Source organism: Rattus norvegicus, chromosome 16 (assembly GCF_021556685.1).
Source record: "Rattus norvegicus strain SHRSP/BbbUtx chromosome 16, alternate assembly SHRSP_T2T, whole genome shotgun sequence".
Taxonomy (NCBI): Eukaryota; Metazoa; Chordata; class Mammalia; order Rodentia; family Muridae; genus Rattus; species Rattus norvegicus.
This window is the reverse complement of record NC_141549.1, coordinates 50618655-50640402: the sequence shown is the minus strand read 5'-3', so window position 1 is coordinate 50640402 and position 21748 is coordinate 50618655. Positions and strand designations below refer to the sequence as shown.

At 37.7% G+C, this 21748-nt stretch overlaps 1 protein-coding gene and 1 pseudogene; both read right to left on the bottom strand.

Annotated features, from left to right (window-relative positions):
* Erich1 (glutamate-rich 1) overlaps nt 1–21748 on the bottom strand; it is a gene marked incomplete at its 5' end in the record, with an annotated part of 52793804 nt that overhangs the window by 33023961 nt on the left and 19748095 nt on the right.
* Nucleotides 1994–2659, bottom strand: LOC148000551 (large ribosomal subunit protein mL48 pseudogene; annotated as a pseudogene).

Below are 21748 nucleotides of genomic sequence, written 5' to 3'. Positions count from 1 at the left end.
AGGATCTATTTTCAATAAAAAAATGGAAAAGAAAAAAACAATATGGGCTGGAGAGATGGCTCAGTGGTTAAGAGCACCAACTGCTTTTCCAGCGGTCCTGAGTTCAGTTCCCAGCAACCGCATGGTGGCTCACAACCATCTGTAATGAGATCCAATGCCTTCTTCTGGTGTGTCTGAGGACATCAGAAGTGTGTATGGGAATACTAAGTGGGAATAATTGATAGCACAGAGATGACATACTAGAAAAAATTATGGCTAACAATAATATTACAGCCAAAGCACAAAAGCATTAAAATCAAATAAACAGCGAGATTACATGGCAGTCAACTCAGGAGTTGTTGTGTGACTCCCATTTAATTTGTTTTGGATATCTGCTCCCTCTTTTGCTTCCAGAGTCTTTAGACACAGTTCTAATTTCAGTGCAATATGTGCATCTGGCTGCCTATGAGTGAAAACTTACAGATTCTAACCCCATGGGCATAGAGAGAAATCAGTTGCATGCTTTGTACAGCATTTTGCCACTCATAAAAAGGTGTGGGTAAACAAGGTATTATCGTTATAATTATGTGCTATAATTGGCAAGGCACCCAACCATTATGGGAAAAAAAAGATTTGGGCTTCTCATGAAAATTGGGTCTAAACCCAGGTTTTCTACTAAATGCCCAACTGCACTGGAGAAAATTTTTATACACTGCTTATTATGAATATGATTTTTCAACTCTAAAATGAGACTAGGGATGGGATCAAATGATAGATATGTATGTGAAATGCCTGACTTACAGGTGCTCCAAATGAAGAGATTTCTTTTTATTATTCTCATTAGTTATGCTAGAGAGGAAAAATCAGGGAACAATTAAGATATTTTTTCTATCAAAATGGTATTTTTTAAAGATAATTTGATGGATACCAGACTGCAGTTCAGAAAGAACTGGAACATTCTGAGGTTTTACTGGCAAGGCAGCTGTCTCCAGACATAATTTTTCCTACTTTTGTCTGTTTGACATTTTACTATTCTTAGGGGAGGAAACACTTCACCAGGGATTCCATTGTTCCGGGGAATGCAGTTTCTACTGGTATATTTTAGTAACTCAAAGGTCAGGCATGTGTACAAAACCCATCATCAATAGGAGAGCTGGGTACTGCATAGAAGTCTTTCAAAGTAAGATTTACAGTCATCGTCTCCTGGAGTGCTGGGAATAGTGTGACTCTTACACTCCACAGTTCAGCTCATCCCCATGAGCAACAGAAAGTGAAGGCATAAGGCACAATTAGCTATGTTTCTATCCTACACTCAGGCTTTCTTGCTGGCTTGTAAACACCTCTGCGTGGAAAATGCTGGGTTACTGCTATGTATCGCTAACATATCTTGGGTGCCTTCTAGAATAATTCTATTGTAAGAGCATAAAGTACCTAAGTTTGTATATTCTACCTGCCATCTCCAATATGCAAATAATCCAAAAGTCTGTCTTCATTTTTAGTATTCTTTGTTTTAAATTTTGATGATTATTCTTTATTACTATTATTACTATTTCTTTGGCAGACAGATCTTAGACCACAATGACTCTCACAAGCTGGGCCCAATTTGCAATGAATGCAGGTTTAGTCAAATACTATTCCAGTCTGAACATTTCCATTTCTGAAATATAGACTCCTGAACTTTTTTGCTATTACTATTATTATTGTTCTTTAGCAGTAGTATTAATTTCTATAATTAATTTTTAATTAATTATATCCTACTATTTCAATATTATATATTGAAATTAAAATATATCATTCTCTCTTTCCTTTATCCACTTCAGATTCCCTCGTATACCTTTCCTTGTTTTCTTTCAAATTCATGGCTTCTGTTTTTCTCCCAGTGGCGGCAGCAGCTTATTAGGTGGAGAACGCCCTCCTTCTTGTTGAGGGAAGTGGTAACTGGCAAACATGGCTGTCAGGGACACAAGAAGGCACTCCCAGTATGAGCATTCATGCTCCTCCTTAACGCTGATCTTTCAGGAGGAGCTTCTCTGACATCAACCATTACATGAAGGGCTTGCAGCATTTAGTTCAACTTAGTCAACAATGTTTTCAGTTCTGGCCGAGCTTTGAACCTTCCCTTGAAGTCTTCTTATTCAGTGTGCTCACTCACTGACCGTCTGACTCCTTCTGGAAGATTGCTTTGGAGAAAATCTCTGCAAATGTAGCACTCAGACCGCTGATCTGCACCACTCGTTCATGGTAAGGACTGAGTCTAGAACCATTTTGTTGCCTTGGTCTGGTAACTGCATCACTTCCATGGTTTTGGTGGGCATCGCACAACTTTCATTGACTTTGATGTCAGTTGCAAAGGCGGTAGACATACTGGACATAAATTTCTGCCAGAGTTATGTCATGTCACGTGGATATTTAAAACCCCATATTCATAATCTGTCCCCACATTAATGGCTCTCACTTCTATTTTGCTTTTTTTCTTTTTGGGCTCTAGCACTTTCACCAAGGGTCTGCATCTTGCAGTGCTGTGAGTGGCCTTTGTCTTATAGTACCGACGGGTCCTCAGAATACCACCTGCAGAACAAATGGGATGCTCTCCCAAAAATCTAAATCTTAAGAGGGAAAAGCCTTGCTTAGAAACAGTATTGGTCCACAGGCCAAGGACCTTTCCCAGGGTTCCACTCATTCTCGACCACTGTTGCTTCTGAGCAAACCAAAGATCCGCCGTAGCAGTAACGACCCCAGGACTTCTGAAAACAAGGCCCGGGCTTCTTTCATTAACTGTTGCTACATACAACTACAGTGCAATCTCTGCGTCTAAGGCTCAGGGATCATTGCAGAGCTGGGGACGGAAAGATTTTATCATCCAGAGGATCAGGGGGGTTTATGTGAGATTGTATCTTCTAACAATGTCAAATGTTACATCTATGAAGTCAGGTCAACATGGCTGCCTAAACATGAGGTGAACAAGAACAGCAATAATAGACATGCTAACGTGGAGGTTGGGGGGAGTCTATGAGCCCTCAGTCCTACACAATGAACAACAAGCTCTTAAAGATTACTAGGAGTGGGAGAAATAGTCTTCTTGTACTTTTCTTTATTTGTGTTTTTTTATTAATTTTTTGAGATTATCACATAATTACATTTCTCCCTTTCCTTTCATCCCCCCAACCTTCCCATATATGCTTCCTCTCTCTCTTTAAAGTTCACGGTTTCTTTTTACACTGTTATTATATGCTCACACACACACACACACACACACACACACACACACACACACACACAGTTGCTCAATTTCAACTTGCCTTTTCAGACAATTGCTGGGTGCTATTAGCTCCCACCTGGAAAAGTATGCCTATATCAATATTCTTATCTTCACACCTTTCCACTGCCCTAAACTTTAGTTGCTCATTTAGTCCCAGCTGAATACTTCCAACCTCCCTCCTGTAGAATCGGCTACAGAAGCATTGCAAAAACTCTCTTCTTCTCCCTTGCATCTGTCTGATTGCTTCTAGGGACCTGGAAGTCCGGCCCATTCCTTCTGTCCAGCAATTGGCCCATGACTTCTTTACTGAGAGAACAGGAACCAATTAGGGAAGAGGAACTTAGCATCCCATCTTGTTCTCTTTTTGCCCTGGCCTGTGAATCAGGATATAAGCGCTCAGCTTCTGCATCAATGCCATGCTTGTTGACCTGGCACTATGCCCCCTGCTAAGCTGATCATGAACTAACCTAAAACTGGAAGCAAGCCTCCAATTCTATTCTTTCTTTTAAAGGTTGTCACGGTTAACTTTTCTTTTCAGGGCATGTAAACAGCAACCAAGACAATGATGATTAGTTTGAGATCAACATATCATCACAATATTTTCCAAGTCTACATTTTTTACTACCTATAGCTAAACCCTGAATTTTGAAGTATGTGTAGAAATAGTCTTATTCTAAAATGGAGGATTGATCCTAGAAAGAGAAGTGGATGTGAAAGCTACCTTCAACACTACTAGATGATAAAGTTGTGCCTTATAGTGCTGCCTAAAACAAAAAACAAAAAAAAAAAACAAAAAAACAAAAAAAAAACAAAAAACAAACATAGGAATAATCATTGTTTCTGCCTGTTGATGTTTCCCATGTAAATAGACGTATATGATAGATATGGACTACTCATACATGAATTTTTAGAAAATCCCTAACAGATAGAAACCACTTATGTGGTTTTACATTTATTATTATCCCCAATAGCAACGTTATTAAAAGTTCAAGTAAAATAATCACACGGATTTGATTCACCAGCCTCAAAAGACTTGGGAATGACCTGTGCCTTTCTTCATTTGTTACCTTGAACAACTCCTTTAATTATACTCTTTTGTATTCCCACCAGAGAACTGCATGTGATTTATTCCCATTTTACAATAAGATAATAGTGACTTCTACAATGAAATATCTGTATATGAAGAAAATACTGCTGAATAGATTTCTCTGTCAAGGTCTGGTGATTTCTCTCTACTTCCCCAATGAAAGGTTCCCTTTCAGCGCTGAGGGCACAGAAGCTATTGGTGGAACAGGTCGTGCACCTCGAACATGACCAGTGTTCTTTAAAACAGAAAAATATCCCCAATCACAGAGCCTTTCTACAGCTTTGGAAAATCAGATCTGCTACAGTAATAGTTGTCCTAATAGTCCACTGACTGGTAATGTCAAATATGATATTTGCACCATTTAATTACTATTTAAAAATAATCAATAAAAATAAACTTCATCCTGGTGTTCTCTGTTTTTTTTTTTTTTTTTTTTTTTCGGAGATGGGGACCGAACCCAGGGCCTTGCGCTTGCTGGGCAAGCGCTCTACCACTGAGCTAAATCCCCAACCCCGGTGTTCTTTGTTTTTAAGACAAATCGTAGTCAAATCGTAGTAGATTGCTTTCCTGAGCCTTTGAACACAAAAGTATGTCCGGTTTTGTCCCATAATTCTCCAAATCCAATACAAAGAATTCTGATAACAATGGAAAGACTATACAAGAGTGTTTATTCCACCAGTGGAAACGGAAAGTCAAGAAAGGCTTTCTTTGCAAGCAATGTCGAGATTCCTAAACTAACGTCTATATATTTAATTGCAAGTGGAAAATTACAGTTAGAAGCCATCCCTAGCCTTGCTCCAACATGCTGAAAACTCGTTAGAGAACCTGGCCAATGAGCTGGTCTACATTTTATCTAGCTCAGAAGTCATCACGCTTGGCTCCTAAGTAGCTGCAGAGTCAAACTTACATCTGCAATCCCAACACTGACGACGGTAAGGGAAAACCACATGAGTTTAGGACAAGCCATGACTTTATAGTGAGACTGTCTCACAGCCAACAATAAATGTTAAGAAAAATAAATAAAGAAGAATGCATGTGTACAACGTACAATGGAAAGACGTAATTTTAATGTAAATAAAATAAAATTTCGCCTCTGCTTCATATCTAAGTATTAACTGAGAAAACAGTTTTAATCCTATGCATGGTTAAGTGTCTTCAAGTCAGGAATCAGTGTCAAAATATGAGTTATACCCAGAGTCATGATTACATTTCCATTGTTCTCATTAAAAGCCAGTTCATTAAAGGAAATAAGTGTGTATTATTTCTTTCTTTTCCATTAGGGGTAATGGTATCTATTTAATGATTTCAAGTGTTTAAAAAAAATCTTAGTTCTTTTAAAATAGACATTTTTTTTCTTGAAGGGGAATTCAAAGTTCTAAGTCTTTTTTTTTTCACAAAAGTCTGAAATGTAGACATGTTGATATTTGAAAAGATAAGTGTCTAATTCTGCAGAAGAATGAGCATATATGAAGAGGCCTGAGAGAAATTTACATATTGTCCTGTCCCTTCTTCTGCTTAGTGAAAGAGCAAAAGAGGAGGGAAGGGGAGAGAGGGGGGTGGAGAGGAAGATGAGAGAGAGAGAGAGAGAGAGAGAGAGAGAGAGAGAGAGAGAGAGAGAGAGAATCTATGCTGTCTCCTATGCAAGAAGATGTTAAACCAGGGAATCAAAGAGAAAGAGCAGCAGAGTGGAGGATTAGAGTCAGCTATCATTATGTAAATATTCAGACTTTTCCAAAAAAGGAGGGTGGGGTGAGACACAAGTGCACAATGTAGCATTAAGAAAAACATCATGCGGGGAAGGATGATTGAAGGTCATTTGTGTTGGACACACACTATATTGATAGACAAGAATGTATAGACAATCATGATAATATCCTTCATCATGCATGGATTATTTCAGTTTCTCTTGTGACCATCTGGTTTATAATAAAAAAGGCACTCATATCCAAATGTGTTTACACAGTTAATGCTGGTGACAGAGAGGTGGCAAACGAGAAGCAGTTAGTAAAGCTTTCGAATGAGCCCTACTCTGAACACTGAACTCTACCCCAGAAGACCAACCAGAACACATTGGCTCTCTCCTCTCTCTGCAGGTCTTCGATTTGTACACTTGGAGCTAAATAGATGAGGTCAAGGGACAAGGATTGCAGAGTCAGGGGAGTGAGCAGAGTATTACATATGAATAATCTTATGAAAAAAAAACCTACTGAATGCCTACATCTAGTACTAATGCAAAGAACGACAGCAAATTAAAAAGTACACTGAGCAGAGAAGATCCACACACATGTGTACATCTGAGTCTCAGTAAGCCATTCTGATAGATAATTAGACATTATTTTGAAAATGGATGGGTCAATATCACAACCTTTGGAACTAGGTCATGTAAGATGAAAACCTGACTTCATGTTTGTACATTCTAGCTGTAACCATTTGCTCCCTGTGGATCCCAGAAGGCAACCAAGGATTCAACGTAACTGAAATTTCACCTCCAGTAATCTATTATACCTTAACTTACACATTAAGATTTTAAAACCACCATCTGGTGGACATAACTTGACCCCTTTTGATTTATAGGCAACCTGTTTTCACAGGTAAGCAAATTTATTTCTCCTTCTACCACCTGGCCGAGGTGGAAACAGCTGAGACAAGTCTGCTCTCTAGTGAGCTATTACTGCACTACCAACATTCTAGTGAGCTCTCACTGCACTACCGACGCCTTTCCAGGGAGGAATGCAGAGATTTAATGCCTATGAAATTAGAGCTTGAAAAAGGGAGGCCCAGTTAAATAATTTCTTACCCCTAATCAATTGGGTGATCTAAAACAATAGTACAGGAGGGATGGCAGAATCATTTTATTTGCCCAATTTGGAGGTTAGTGGTTCTTGTCTGTATTAGATTATATGGTTGAATAAGGTACAAGAAAATTTCTAGCATTCACACAGGTAAATATGGGCGGGTAGGTACGTAGATCAGTGCCTAGCATATGCAAGAACCTAGGTCCAATCATCCAATCTCCTGTAATACGCTCGCACACACTCGCACACACACACACACAGAGGGAGAGAGAGAGAGAGATTCACACACAGAGAATCTCTCACACACACTCACAGAAAGAGAGAGACAAACAGAGAGAGAGACTCTCACACAGAAAGAAGACAGAGTCACTCTCTCACACACACACACTCACAGAGAGAAAGAGAGAGACACACGCAGGCTCTCTCTCTCTCTCACACACACACACACAGAATCTCTCACACACACTCACAGAAAGAGAGAGACAGAGAGAGAGACTCTCACACAGAAAGAAGACAGAGTCACTCTCTTACACACACACACTCACAGAGAGAAAGAGAGAGACACACGCAGGCTCTCTCTCTCTCTCTCTCTCTCTCACACACACACACACACAGAGGACAAACATCTAAACCTCAGATGATACTATAGGTCATGGTTTCTTTCCAAATGTGTCCTTAACATTGTTAGCATTGGCATCATTTGATACTGGTAGGGAGAAGGTAACTTCTGCACCTTCTTGGTCTCAGGTCATTATATTTTTCTACCATTGAGAATTCTACAAATTGTTCTATTCATCTTCCTCCATAACATCAAAACTATAAATGTGCCAATATTTTATAAGGGCATACCAGGAACATTAAAGGATAGCTGGGATAGAGTTAAAACATTTGCATTTAGATATATATGTGTGTGTAAATATATATTTAAGTGTGTAGTTTCAATACAAATATGGTGAAGATCTAAGCTTTGTTATCAGGTAAACAATAGTAAAACATCACTTTATGCAAAAAGACTTTCATGAGAAGCAATGCATTTTAAAATACGTCCCCACCTTATACCCTTTAACGCAGTCTCATTCTTTTCTGTTTATGGAAATGACTAAAAGCCAGAGAGCATTATGGTCTCCCTTCCCCACCTCTTCAATGATGCAATCCTTTCCTGCTCCTGTCACTTGCCTCCACATAACTCAGGCCCACATTTTGTTGACATGTTCTCACTAATAAATATTCTCCCTATTGCAGTAGCATAAATAAAATCACCTTAAGTGGTTCAGTGCGCTTCTAGTTTCACAATAGTTTGCCAAATAGTTACTCTTAAACAGGTCTACTTGTGAGAACATGTGTGGAGGCTGATCTTGTAGATTAGGAGAATAGGTTTACACTACGTGTGTTACAATGTTATCTGTTAAACATACATCATCACGAATGCATTGTTTTCAAATGCCACTTTGACACTGGCATATAAAATGAGAAACAGCATTAGGAAAGTATTTGGATTTCTAAATAAACAGCGAGAAGATCATAAAATAGAAGGAGAGAGATTTTCCAGAAATGTTTGAGTAAAGACAGATTTATGAATGAATGTGAAGGAATCTGGCAGAGGGGCGAATGAGGTCAAGAGTATCATATCTTCAGTCTTTAAGACAGAGAGTCCAGGAAGAGGGTCAAGTTTACTTCCACTGACTTAATTTTTAATTGTTCTTATGTATGAATTCTTTAAAGCTAAGTGTTCTAATGCAGTTTATAAAAATAGAATACAATAAACTAAAATGGGCAAAGTAATTTGAGCAAGCTGATTAGACAGGCTTGAGCCCAGGAATGGAAGCAGCAAGGAGTTTCCCTGGTGTGAAAAGAATCCTCAGCCCAGGTACCTGTGTCTCACCTACGCTAGGGAGATTCCTCAGGGTCAATGTAAGGAAGAGGGCAAAGTTAACATAAAGGGTAACTGTCCTCCTCAGGCAAGTAGAGATGACAGTGGAAATTAAGGATTGAATGACTGAGCGATTGAAGGAATAATTTAGATAGAATATAAGTTTAAAAATAGGACGTTTTTCCATTATTCTTTCAACTCACAACTTGAAATTGTTCTGAGGATTGGCTCAGTGAAAATGAGAATTACTGTGTTATGACCAGGAAAAAAAATGAGTGGGAAACGAATTTAAAAGACCTATTCTTATTTCTAAAGTTATATTTGCCAATTAGAGTTAAAGATGATAATTTTTGATACTCTTTTTTAAAAAAATCTAAGTTTCTACATGATTACATATTTTTTTAATTCTAGAAAACCACCTAATTAGGCTGTAGATGATAATTTATGCCCAAAGAGTACCAGAAATTCAAGTTTTCTCTTTTAAATTCTTATTTTATGATTTCTATCACTCTTAAAGATTACAAAAATATAAATTATGGGTTTAATCATTTCTTTGGCAAGGGACAAAAGCAAGAGACAATTTTAACAGGTACATCAATCATCTGAACACTAAAAGTTTATGAACCTCCTTGAATATTCTACTAAAAGGATTAAATATGTGTGTCACTATGAGAACGAGAGGATTTAGCTTTATTGGCAGAATGGCAGTCATAGAAGAATTGTCAGGGCTGAGGCAAACTACTGTAAATTTTTAAAATAAATTTTAAAAAGACATAGGTAACAGCTATAAAATAAGATTTAGAAAACCCTAATCAAAATGGTTGTCCTCAGCCATTTAACACTGCGCAAAACAAAGAGGAAGAGATGTGAATGTTGAATTCACTGCTTCATACTGCACATATAGGAAGCGTCAGAGGATAGGTGTTGCCATGGTAGGTGAGGCTTTAAGTGAAGAATTTGACGTCTCTAGGGGCTTTTAGTTTATCATTTTTTCATAAGAAACCCATGAATGCACAGGCAGCTTTCGTGTTTGTTCTCAGTACAACTGAGGCTGAAACTCCAGTGCCTTAATCCCGAACAGTTCTTCTGTATTCAAAAAGAAATGTCAGCATTTCAAAAGTTTTATCTCAAAGTAACAAGAATTGGGGGTTCACAGAAGACATTAGTGCACAAATCTACCAGAATACTATTAACATAGTATAATTTTATTTTAGCAACATTCTAATGCTAACATGATAAAAGAAAATGAAAGTGGAAATGAACAAAGTGATACATTTCTTAGTCCAATATCCACTAAGTTCAGTTTCTTTTCAGGTCAAGGATGATGGATGTTTCCATGACACTGTGATATTCCTATATTCAACTTTGTGTTCAAAGCCAAAATGATTGCACGCACAAGACAACCATAATTAATAATTGTTTCACTCTGATTATTTAAGTAATATTTACCGGTGAAATAGCTATTACACAACATTTATTTTTAATCTTTTCTAATACAAGGCTTCTAACCTTAGACATAAGAGGTCGGAAGACGTTTAGTCTGGGAGTTGGGTGAAATGGGACATTGCATCTCCGTTCTTCCTCTGCCTGGCTGTGTTGTGCAAACATTAAGCTAACACACAGCTGCCTCTTTTCTGTGACTTCTCCTCATCAAATGAGAAGGCAAGGAGCTACTGTAGCAGAGTGCTCTGCCCACAGCCCAGAGGTCTGAAGAAGAGTTTGTGTGACCTGTGTGGATGTTCATGCATGAAGTTATCGATAGTTTGCAGACTTCCAAAAGAAAACATGCCTCAAATCTGACATTAAAAGAAAATCAAGACTTTAGGCTGCAAATCAGGGTTTCATTATTTTCTGTTTAAAGTCAGGAAACGTTTCTTCCTATAAAGGTTTCTAATCCCTACATTTTCTTGAGAGCATATACATCCATGTATAAGGTAATAATTAATACATAATAAAGAATCATATGAATAAACAGCTGTACATAACCTATGTGTGTGCATGCACACACACTGAGAGACACAAGATTTTCTTTAATTTCTATTTTAGTGCTGCATCACTGGTAAGGCCTTTTACAGAGAGTAACAGTAATCAGAACTCGATGTTAACTACCCCCATATTCTTTTTGAAAGATTACACCACATGGGTAGGGCATAACAATGATAATTCTTAAGTAGGAAACATGTTTTAAATAAAAACCTGCTAAACAAGTATTTTGGCCTAAATTTCCTTCTTCCTCCTTTCTTCCTCTCCCCCATTTCAAGGATCAGCAAACCCAGACACCATTTTAAATACCCGTGGGTTGGGCTCGTTTGATTTTTTTCCTCCAAGATCATGCCTTGTTTGAAACACAGAAATGAAGACATCATTCAGCCATCGAGAAGCAGAAATGACAATTAGCCTCTTGAATAACTAAGAAAGAGATTTCATGTTGCATGCATTATTTTCCTTGTAGCTATTTTCTCAAACACTGATAAAGTCCCATCTGTATTTTAAACTATTGAATGCCATAAATTAGTGGTGTGATCACTCAACATCTTCTTGACCCTTTAGAAAAGAGTTATTTATCTACCAAAGGTTCCCTAAACCCACAGCCCGAATTCCTGGTTCCTGATGAGGGAATGTATAAGGCTCACCTGTAAACAGAATTACACCAGTTAGGATGGTGACAAACCTTGCCATACCCTGAATTTCAGTTTTATCCACTTGAAACTCCATTTTGGTGGTTGCTGTTCTGTGGGAGACCATCTCAAACTGACGTTGCACAACCAAGAATCAAAATAGGTAGACAACAAAAACAGCAAAAAGGAATAAAAGAAAGAAGAAACAAAATAATAGGCAGAAATATTCTCTCCATGACTATCCTTTAACTAAATTTTAGACTCTACTTAATCAACTTCTCGTTCCTGGTATACTTAATGCCACAGAAAGATGTCTCAAATCCTACCACAATTAATACTATTCAAAACAGAATGCACCTGATTTTCAGTTTATGCATAGAGAGGCAGAAATTGCCACCGAGCTTTCAGTCTTAAATTGGCCCTTCATCAGCTTCCACTGAGAGGCACATCTCGTTCAGTACAAATAAGATTAATTATCTTTAAATAATTTAAAAATATGTATTAAACGTGATTGCATTGTCAGATAAATCTAAATTATTTAGTGCATCCTGCATGTTCATTTGAAAGTGCATCCTTAATTTCTAAAAGTAGAGTAACCACTTTACACAAAATTTGGAAAGAAAGAAAAAATGTTTTGAATACTGTCACCCTTTAAATCTCCTGTTATTAACACATGGTGCTTACTTAGTTTTCTTTCATTTAATGGTTGAGATCATAAAGCCGCTAAAGATGTCTATTTGACATAAATGTGTACATTTAGTTCTGAGTTTGTTTCCTTTCTAACAAGCACAGAGTCTTGATTAGCATCAGTAATCAGTTACTGATAGAGCATATCTTAAACTATAGTGATATATCTAATAATTCTCTTCCCAGTGGACACGCGTCTGAATTGTCAAATAGCTCCCCATAGTAATCTGCCTACTGCATCATTGCAACTATGAAGAATATTAAATAACTGTTTGTTTTTCCTTATCATCAGAACCGCTTTGGAGCCAAGCCTCTTTTATTTACAAATTTAAAAAAAAAAATGAGGAATCCGTGTGTTTTTCCTGTGAAAGGTACTAACTTTGTGAGAACTGCATTGAGCTCCCTGAGTTTATCACTGTCTCTGGAAGCAAATGCCAACCATGTTTTCAAAAAGGATCTTTTCACTAAATGTCATTGCTAATATCCATGATCAGATAAAGACATTCTGCAGGGCTAGCCAGGTAACACCAAATTACCTGCTTTTCTTCCCACCTTCCTTCCAAAGTCTCTACCACCCGCGCCTTCCCATTTCCCTTCTTGGAAACATTTGTAGGTAGCTCTCTGTTTTGATAGCGCTAAGCAAGGCAAGCAAGAAGGTTAGGCAAACAGTTTCCTAATCTGCCCCCTACAGTTTTCCCCAGCAGGAAGAGACCCCCTACTAATTCTCTCCCCTAAAATGTGACCACTTTAAGAACTTCCTGTGGTTCCTCCTCAGTGACAAACAGCACTCTGAGGTCTGTGAGTGGAGGAGAATACACAGGAGATACACCTCTGATGCACTGAACCCCAAACGCTATTGCTCAAGTATCATCTGGGCACCTACAGGTACTGCTTTTCGGTACGAACGCTTATTTCTAAGGGAATGATCATTTTCTTTATAAACGACGGCTTGGGTAAAGCTTGCATCAACGTAGAATGCATAACTGAAATAAATGTACAATTTAGCTCAGACATGATGAGTCTTCAGCCTTCTTGCAGGGTTAGTTTTTGAATCTGGGACAGGAAGATTGGGTCCAATGGAATTTCCCGAACTTCCTCCACCTTGTGCTGAGCGCGAAGCCAGCTTTAGGCTACATGGATTCTTGGGTGAGAGTTTAAGTCTCAGTGAGCAGCTCTATTCTAGGAGATTCTCTCTCCCCAGTCAGGCACTGGTAACCTCCTTTCCTCTTTTGTAATCCCCAGGTCAAAACTGAAATCTGAATGGCAGATGACAAGTCTTAAGTGTTACACCTCCCAGGGGAAAGAGCATTTGAATAGGCACAAGCTTTAAGCTACTGAGTAGAGTTCTCACAGAGAAATCCCAGGTATCAAGAGAGATCTTTTTATACTCCAGTTAGGTACAAGAGACCTAGGAGCAAAGACCTCTTCCCAGCACATTGGGCACACCAACTTCCACTCTGTCACGTCACTGTAATAGTTAAATTGTTTCCTCTATGGGAAGGAGTTCTCATCTTCGTTATAAAAATTCTCCAAGCTCGAGATAGATGGAGTAATTTAATTCATGTATAAATTTGGTAACACAGAGCATTAGTTTGGATGTCAGATCACCTTCTGAATGCTACTTCTGCCCACATAATCTGCAAACTACTTAGCTTTTTGGTTTGGTTTGGTTCTTTTGTTTTTGCTCTTTTCTTTTTCTGTATTGTTTCAGCAAAATATAAATACTTCCTTAAGGACTGTTATACATAAATTCCTTTGCATATTTCCTGGCTGGAAGCAAGATGTTAGGTAAGTAGCCTGTTATTTTCTTGGTTATAAACTCCTCCAGCACTTGATGAAGATTGAGGTAGAGAACTTTAAACATGATGTCTATTAATATTTTTAGCTAATGCATCTAGAGGAGTGTGCTTTTCATACCAAGGTGCATCTAGTGGCGATGATACTATGGAAATTTGAAAACAGAAACTGCCTTAAATGGTCGTTACACCATTTTGTTTATTAACCCTCATCCCCATGTCCATGTGAGTAATCTAAAATGTCTGTGTTCACATTAAATATTACAGCACTCCCCTGGCGTTCGGGAGACATTATGGCAGTCTGTGGTAGCTGGAGTTTATATGAAGGATAGGATCCGGATGTGTCTGAGCAGATTTTATCTTAAATATTTAAAGACAAAGCTGTAACCATTAATTTTAGTGGGAATCAAGTGACTACATTTTAGCATGCAACTTCAAAAAAAATTATCACTAAGTACTCTACGACTCTGAAGGGAAAGCAAGATACTAAAAATTGTGATTTTTTTTCCTCCAAATCTCAAGAAAGTGGTCCTTACAGTACTAGGCAAATGGTACTTTTAATGGTCCTCTGAATGGTTTGTCTTTCAGCTATCCTTCCAAATAGATTTTCAACTTCAATATAACCTTCAAATTATGGAGAATGGTCATAATAGCTTTCTGAACCTTTCTAATAATATTATCATGATATTAACAGGGACAGAATTTATACCCACCAAGCATATCTGAGTCACCTGATCAGGGTCTGCTTAGAGATGTGAATTTCTGGGCTGGGAGATGGCTCAGTAATAAAAGTGCTTGTCACATAAACAAAGCCTAACTTATAAGGATCCAAAGCCTAAGTTTGGATCCTCATAATCCATGTATAAGGTCCAGGTTATGCTTATAATTCTAGCACATGAGAAATATGGGCAGGATTCACAGCTTTCAGGAAAGTAAGTCTATCCAAGTAGTGACCTACAGCTTCAGTTAAATACCATCCCGGAGAACAAGGTGGAAACCAGTATAGGGATGATATTAACTATTGGCCTCCCTGTGTATGTGTGCAGTCATACACTTCACACACACATGCACACACACACACACACACACACACACACACACACACACACACCTGCATGCACTCTCACGCACAAGAATGCATGCACACATGCACACACTGAAAAGAAATGTAGATTCCTGTCCACCATTCTAGAAAGAGGAGAAGGAGGAGACGTTATGATCAATCAGGATGTAAAGTAAATAAATTAATTTAAAAGAAGAATCTAGATTATGGCTCACGTTACAATAAAAGTGAGATGCCATTTAGTTTTAACTTCGCGGCTTGGTTCTATGCTAGTCCCACGAAAATAGATCAATTCCAATAATCTCTGTGTTGCTTTGAAAGCTCCTCCATGCATTCTCAGGGATTTGACCAAACTCTGTTCTTCTATAGCATAGCTTGGCATGCAGTAGCAGTCCTTTGGCAAATGGCTCAATAATAAAGAACTCAGCTTCATCGACTTGTGGGCCGTTTCCTTTCTTGGGTCCAATAAAGTACTTGTTACTTTGAAATATTTTCTCCACTAATATAAAATTCATGTCCCCTGCTGTTCCCACACAGGCAGTACTGGTTCAGTATGGAAGCCCAGTAGAGTCTTTTTAAGGAATGCAAAGTAGCAATGAACCTTAACTTGTTTAGTGTTCACCAGACTCATTACTCAATGGAAGATATAAAAGGAGAGACAGTCGTGACTAGAACACACCAAAACAAAGTACGTGCCATGCACCTGTTGCCTGGTGAACAGCAGTCCTAAGAAACAATTCTGGATGTAGAAACTGTGTCAACCTGTACATTCATTCACAGAGGCAAATTAACTTAAAATATAATCAATTGAGCCAATTGCTTGAGCTTCATACTCACAGATGTGTTAACTCCAAGATGATGGGATGCTTACAACAAATGAGGACAGAGAAAATTCCAGGTGGAGAGAATTATAAACGCAAAAGGTACAGGAGGAGAAAACATACGGACTGGTTGGCAGGCAATCTATAGACACGAGAAAGTGTGACATTTAAAAAATTCCTATGCATTAGTATCTGGATGCAGTCACTATTTTCCACGGTGATTTGATATTTTCGGCTGTCTCCATAATAATGTGCAAAACTTTTTCCAAATAGGCTGAAAGGCTATCCATCAATTGGCCTCAGTGTAACATTTCTGTTTTCTCTCCCACTTAGTTGGAGAATAACATTTTGCCACAACGTTCCTACCTCTGTTTGTAGACCCAAGTGCCGCTTTATGAGACTTAGGCCCTTTTATTGGAATGGGCCATCCTCTTTTAATGCATAATTATGGTAAGAATGGTTATTTCATGACCAGTAATCCTATCCATAAGTCAAGTATTCTCAGACACTCACTGGTATCTTCTTGCCTAAGCTGTTTGCAAAAGTACGTGCCATTTGTTTGTGCTTGCCCATTACATTTATGGTCACCCTTAAGGAAAGCCACCCTGTTACTGATTGCTTCATGCAAAAAGAGCGAACAGAGTCACTGCAGGTTTCCAGAGTGACACAGGTGCTGAATTATTTTCCCCGGCATGCTATATTCTGTGTGTTTCCACTAAGGAGAGAGACAACTAGGTGGTTAGTTCGAATGTGCAAGGTGCATGTTTATGGGCTATTATTCATGAGGTTAAACACAATCTCAGGCAAGGCATGGTTTGCCTCGTTCTAGTAAAGCATTTCTTTGAAAAATTTCAGGTGCCGTAATTGCATTTTAAAGATACATAATAAATTGCTCTCAGGCGCCGGTTAGGAGGTTTGCTGAGGTGTGAACTGACCATTTTGTTCTTTCCCTTTTATCAATAGTTGGCGCTTTAAGTCTCTGTCTTCAGAAGACAAAAAGCGATGCTCTGGAATATCAAAGGCTGTAGGTTTATTACTATACATTATGAATAATTTAATGCAGTAACAAAATAACACACTGATAAAGGCCAAAGAGTAATATTCTATTCATAGCTGACTGGATAATCAAAGCCATTGTAGGTGCTTTTTCTAATACTAATTTAAAATTTGCACCGTGGCCTTTTCCTTCCCAAATGATAACCACACACTAGATGAAATATCCTGCATAGCTTTTGGCATCTTTTACAATTGGATTCAAAGGTACATTCTTGCTATATGCATCAAAAATAAAATAGTTCATAGATAACGAATAATTTTGCCCTAACTAATTATTTCACCTTTCCCCTACTCTCTTGGGCTGGTTGTTGAAATTCTACTGTCTATAGATATTCTACAATGTTCCATAGTGATCAAGTTGGCCCATTAAAAACTATGTAATATATAGTAAAAGATTTCTAATTAGATTACAGAAATATGGCGATATGCAAACATATCATTCCTCTATCATAAAGTTTGTTAGTCACACATTATACTGAAAACCATTCTGGATCACTATTTTTAATGATAAAACTTATCTATGGAGATAGTCTTCTATCAGTGATGGATGGCTTTTGCAACTAATTAACTGCCGAATTAGTAATTTTTTGAGACGGTCCTGGCTGAACTTGCTCTACGGACCAGGTTGGCTTTGAACTCAGAGGTCTGCCTGTCTCTATTTGTGAGTGCTGGGAATAAAGGTGTACATCACCACTCCCCAGCCCAATTATGCTTCTATATTTTTATCCTATAGCCTTAAGAACAAAGTATTTGTGTCCTTCAGCAACAGGGTCTGATCCTATTGCAGAAAACTGGAGAAGACCCTTCCCCGTTTGTGGGACCATTGCCATTCCTTTTACATTTGAGTCACTTGCATATATGTAGGAGAAAATTGCAAAAGGAAGTCTCATGATCACTTCCTGGGTTTGGACTTAGTCTAATTACTTAGAATGACATTGAACTATCTTTGCTAAGGATCTGGATAACATTTGCCTTGGTACTCACAAGGGACTGATTTAGGCTTCAGAGAAACCGATTTCATAATCTTTTTCTCAATGCAGTTTGAGCTTGATCAAGAACAGTATCACTGAGCCCCAAACAGCACTCACATTAAATCAGGCTAAGAAGCGGTAAGAGGAATTTATGGAGAGAGATCCATGGGGTCATCTTTGTAAATAGAGGAAGAGTAGAGGTCTTAGACATTTCTCCTAAGTGTCATGAAAGGGATGCAAATTGCTTCTGCTGTGGTTCTGTGTGCTTTGCAAGCATCATCTCCAGCTAGGAAATTACTAGAATATTTTAGTATATAAGAGCCTAGGTCTCTTTGTAACTGCTAGCCGTCATTGCTAGAGGAGACTTAAATCTGCTTGTCAATCAGTAACAGCATCAAAGAACCATAACCACAGCAGAGAATCTTTGTTATTATGTGATAAAACATCCAAGAGATGAGATTGATTCTGCTTGATTTCCCTCAGAGCACCCGAATCCTGAAGAGTGAGCAGAAAGAAAACTCTGGCCTCCTCTCAAAAGGCTGTCTTTGGGAGGCATCAGTTTTCAATACAGCGTGGACATTAATTCAAATACATTTGATGATAATTAATAGAAAATAAATTTGCCTATAGAAGAAAACATGTGGGTCCTTTTCAATACATTACCCACCAGACCAGTGAAAAAAGCAATAACAATCACTGTTTTCCATTTTTCTGAAGAAAAGCTTCAGGTCAACTTTCTACTTAAATACATTTACTCTCTTTGAATCAGTGTTCTATGACAAGGAAATCTGCAGCTTATTTGTGAAGCGTCAAACATCTTTTCATATGACAACACAGGATAAGTTAATTTGTACTTCTCTTTGCATTTGTGTAATAAGAGATGGTGAAGTATTCATTTAATAAGCAGTTTCTGGGCATGTCACTTGTAAGACCTCAATTTTGTCCTTGAGCCTAACTTTCTAATAGAGAGCAGTGTAGCTCTAAGTCTACACATCTATAATCTATGAAGACTCAATGTCTTTGTGATGCTCATTTTATTTTGTATTGTTTAGAACCTCCTTTACATTCAGCAAGTTACATGCAACTCAGACTATCAGCTGCCAAGCCATGGAAGTGATAGAAAAGTGACATTTGTTCAACGCCTACTGTATGTTAGTCATTTGTGCTGAACCCTTTAAGCATAATTTAATTAAAAAAAATATTTTCTCTTTCAGTCCTCATTTTGAGCAGCATATGATGCTGTAGTACAGGTTGGTCTTACAATGTAACCCAGGGAAGCTTCTGACCTACAGCAGTCTTCTAACAATCCCATGAGCACTGCATGGGGCAGTGTACTTGGCTTAAAAATAATTCATTTTAAAACAAATCGAACTCATATAAAGCATGAGACATACTGTAAGAGCATGGCTCACTCTTTAAAAAAAATCTCTCTTTTTTGGTGCCCTTTAGACGAAAAAACTCATCTTAATTATAATATACAATCTGGGCATAATGACCAGAAATGCAAGGTAATTTCTCTCCTTATATCTCTGTCTTCTTCTCTTCCAGTTTACTTGTTGAATTGTTTGACAATTAACACAATAGCAATCATTATAATTACAGACATTGTGGTAGGAACTGTGGATGGAAATCTAGAGAAAAATTGAGTCCACCCTTGTCAAGAAAGAGTATAGAAGGGGGACCACAACATACTCTTAGGATTTTCTTTTCTTTTCTTTTTTACTGGATATCTTATGTATTCACATTTCAAATGTTACCTCCTTTCTTGGTTCTCCTGTCTCCCATCACCTCTATGAGGATGCTCCCCCTCCCAATCACCCACTCCTACCTCAACACCCTGGCATTTTAATAGCTGAGTAGTGCTCCATTGTGTAGATGTGCCACATTTTCTGTATCCATTCTTCTGTTGAAGGACATCTGGGTTCTTTCCAGCTTCTGGCTATTATAAACATTGTGGAACATATGTCCTTGCTATAAGTTGGAGCATCTTTTGGGTATATGCCCAGGAGTGGTATAGCTGGTTCCTCGAGTAGCACTAATTCATTTGGAATAACAAAAAACCCAGGATAGCAACAATCAATCTCAAAAGTAAAAGAACTTCTGGGGGAATAACCACACCTGACCTCAAGCTGTATTAGAGAGCAACAATGATTAAAACCTGCATGGTATTGGTACAGAGACAGGCAGGTAGATCAATGGAATAGAATTGAAGACTCAGAAATGAACCCACACATCTATGGTCACTTGATTTTTGACAAAGGAACTAAAACCGTCCAGTGGAAAAAAGACAGCATTTTCAACAAATGGTGCTGGTTCAACTGGTAGTCAGCATGTAGCAGAATGCAAATTGATCCATTCTTGTTTCCTTGTACAAAGGTCAAGTTCAATTGGATCAAGGACCTCCAATGTAAAACCAGATACACTGAAACTAGTAGAAGAGAAAGTGAGGAAAGAACCTTGAACACAGGTACAGAGAAAAATTTCCTGAACAGAACACCAATGGCTTATGTTCTATGATCAAGAATTGAAAAATAGTATTTTCTTTAAAATAGTTTTACTCACTCTTTTTTGCATCGCTGAAACTGAGTATTATGTAAACAAGATCTTAACAGTTTTTGACCTTAGATGAACAATCTTAAATGCATTTATAAATCACTAGAAAAATTGATCATATAGTCTACTAATCCCCACTGAAATAACCCAACTCCAAAAATGAAATTCAAGACTATATTTGCAAAAGAAGCAAAGACAAACACATAGAAGCTGCTGATGTATAAATGAGTTCATTTCAGTCAGTTTCTCTGGAGTTCAGTCATTAAACAACTCTACATTTCCACAGTGTTTGGAATTCTTTTTTCTTCTTTTCTTATTATTACTTCTTTTTTTACAGTCAGTTGCTGCCTTCCTATTTGTCCACCTTTCCACAGTTCCTCATTCCATCCTTCCTCCCCGCAGTCTCCAATAGAATGTCCCCCACCTCGAATAGCCTTTTTTATTACTTCCTAACCAGATAAAATTATCTTGTTATACCTGACTATAGAAAATCTCAAAGAAAAAATCTTATTTTGTCTTTCATGCTACATTGATGGATTTAAAATTTTTACTTATTCTTAGTTCATCACAGCATAATAGATAATAATAGATAATAGATGTATCTTCCTCATTGAATTTACTCACTAACTAATTTAGTGAAAATATATTTTAGTTCAAATCAATAAATATTAATATTTCTATTAAGCACGAGTTTATGGATATTTGTGTTCTTTTAATTTTTAATTTAACAAGATATTTTTTGAAATCCCTTTATTCAATACAGTGAAGTCTCATGTTTGGCAGGCTAGAGTTTAAGACACAACTCCTCTTTCTATAATTTTATCAACTTAAACAAATTCTGTTTGACCCTTCAGAACCATGTGTAAAGATTAAAAAAATAATTGATATCAATGATCTATTATCATGGGCAACTCTTGTTTCTTCTCCTCTTTGCCCCTCTTCCCTTTTCTCCTTTTCTTTTCCTTGTAATATGCACTTGGACGATCCATTAAGAATCTTTAGGTCATAGATGTATCATTCCTTAGTAAGAGAATATACTTAATTGATTTTGGAACATGATTCATAGTTTTAAAAATACAGGATTTACAAGCTTCAAAAGATACTTGAAGGATAAGAACCCTGAAGAGAAAGGCACCACCCGTCTAATATCTATCTGCTCTATTTAACCACCGATTTTATACGTGTGAAAATAT